We start from the raw sequence: 2,793 nt of genomic DNA, 5'->3' as shown, positions 1-2,793 counted from the left end.
AATTCTCTTCTAAATTCTCCTATAATCAATGAATGCACACTAACTCAAAGTATTGCTCAATTAATCATGAAATCACTGCTTATCTTGTAGTAACTCTTAGTTTATTGATTGGAATTCTAAGAGAAAAACACTAAAGATGTGAACGCATCAATAACCGTTACAAAACATAAACAGAGCTCCTAACCCTTTGACAGAGGATTAGTTACCCATGAAAGAAAACAAGAAGAAAACTAGCTGAGGAACCGAATCCCCTCTCTGTGAACAGAGTTCACTTATTTATATCCTAATTCTAGAATTCAAATTCAAACTATCCTAATCTCATCTTACAGAGAAAAAGATAAGATAACTAATTACTAACTTCAAATTCAAATCAAAATAATAATTCAAATTAAATTCTAATAACTAAATCTTTTATTTTTTCAAAAAGAATTAATAACTAATCTTCTGGAGTCTTGAACATTGTGGATGTGATTAAGGCTTCTAATAATGTGTATAATTGAGATTGGAATTTTCTTTACGCCGGGCTTGCATAGAGGAATTTGGGCATAAGCCCAAAATGCACCTCCCAGGGGCGTTCACATGCTGGGCATGTGGCTTGGGAGCATGAGGGATGCTCGATGGATCAAGGGAGAAGGCAGAGCCTTCGGGCATGAAGATGTGACCGCCGGGCGTGTTTAAGTCAAGGGGGAATGCCATCGGGCGTGTATGCACAGCCGCCTGGCGTGCATGCTATGGAGGAGGGGACGCCAGGCCTATGAACATGGCCGCCAGGCATCCCTGATGCGTGCCTTGGCTCCATTTCTCCTCTTTCTTAGGACACGGTTTTGTTCCTTAGGCTACGCTTTTGTTTGTACTTGTGTTTTTTATGTGAAAAAGCTTTGATTCTTGCTTGTTTTAGAGCCAAAAACTCCTGAAAATATAGAAACACTATCCGAACTCCAAATATTTGATTATTTATGAAATTCTATTAGAAAACATAAGAAATTTGATTAAAATCTAACAAAATGAATGAGAAAAGACCTTAAAAATTGCTTAAGATAACATGTCATCAACAATCAAACATAACCAAGATTAGACTCAAAACCATAATTATGTATAATCATATGTATCACAAGAATAATTATCCTCGACTTTATCCTCGAGCCGTGATTGGGATAAAACCACCGTTCTCACCGTGGACAGAACGAACCACCATCCCTACAACGTTTATATCTCAAAACAAGTTTCCAAAACTAATCTCAACTTCATTTTTAAGTTTAAGGCTTTACCAAAAAAGCCTAAAAAACAATTCCATTCACCAATCAAATTTTAAATACTTTAAATTCTCTAAAACTTCTCAAAACATAATTCTTTAATCAAAATTAACTAATTAAAACTCCAAAACAAAGTCTCTAGTTTTTATGAAAATAGGATCAATTTCCATCATTCTTATTATGCAATTTCACTCAAACTCCTATGAAAATTTTGGCAGAACCCCTCCTAAAACTTGGACTTTTCCACTTCAAGAATCCATCCAAATCAAATAATTTCTCAACATGAACCAATCAAACATAATAGAGAATTCCAGCAACTAATCATTTTCCAACAATCAGGAAGCTAATCACAGTTCATAACCACAAACAATCCAACTTCTCATTTAATTTAATTACTTAAAAATCCGAAATCACTTAACCAGTTTCATTTATCCAAAAAAATTTCATTTAGTCCATAAAACTCACATAATCACAAAAATATAATTTTTACATCGATATCGAGTTATAACAATTTCTTAAAAAAATTGGCTTTAAGAAAAAGCCCATACCTCAATTGTGACTCATCTACGCAACAAACTCCCTTTTATTCTTATTTCACAGCAGCGGCGGCAATTTCGACTGTTTCCGTGGCAACAACATCATTGAACACGACTTACATTTGCAGTTCTAGCAGTTTCGAGGACTCCTTGCGACAGCTACAAATGCAGCATGCAACTACAGTAACTCAACCCTAAGATATTAACGTCGCAAAATCCTCACTGGTTTATAATAGAACAATAGCAAGATTTTTGGAATAAGAGGAATGAAGGAATGGAGTAGTAGCAGCTCCAGTGATCTATCCTATGACAACGACAGAACCGCAGAACTGCGTCAGAGCTCTCGTGAAAGCCGTGGAAACCAGAAATAGAAGAGGCAGAACTGGCAAGCCTCCCTCGCCGGTCCACAAGCCACATCTCCAGCAACAGCTTCCGGCAAGCAAAACGGCGGCAGAGAGCTCAAGCGGCTATGCAGCAGTTCATTGACAGCGTACCAGCCCCTTTTACTCGCATGCAGTATCATCGATGGAGAACTCGACATTGGCGACGACGAAGCACAATGGCGGTCTTGGCGACGACAGCTCCTCCCTCTCTTCCTCGTCGCGTCTCTCTGTCTCTTCCTTCTCTAATTCTCGCCTCCTCTGGCTAGCTCGATGACGACGGCGACGACGACAAGGCCCCAGCCGGCATCATCCCCTCCTCTCTTCTCTTCTTCTCCCGTTCTCCCTCCCTGATCTCTGTCTCCCTATTTCTCTTTTCTTCCTTTCTTCGTGTGTGTGGGTGGCGGCTGGCGGTGTGGGTGTGTGCGCTAGAGTAAAATTAGGATTTAGTTTAGGAAAAGAGGGGTACGAATGGTTTGATAATTTTTTAAATAAAATTAAAGGGTAGAATAGTAAATTAAAAATCAAATTTGATCCAATAAAATTATTTCAAGTACATTATTTATTCATCAACTTATTCATTGATTTTTTAAATAAGTGTTCTAATTTAAAATTAAAAATAAT

Source organism: Arachis ipaensis, chromosome B06 (genome assembly GCF_000816755.2).
Source record: "Arachis ipaensis cultivar K30076 chromosome B06, Araip1.1, whole genome shotgun sequence".
In the NCBI taxonomy this organism is placed as follows: domain Eukaryota; kingdom Viridiplantae; phylum Streptophyta; class Magnoliopsida; order Fabales; family Fabaceae; genus Arachis; species Arachis ipaensis.
The sequence above is the reverse complement of the archived record's forward strand: the minus strand, read 5'-3'. Positions refer to the sequence as shown.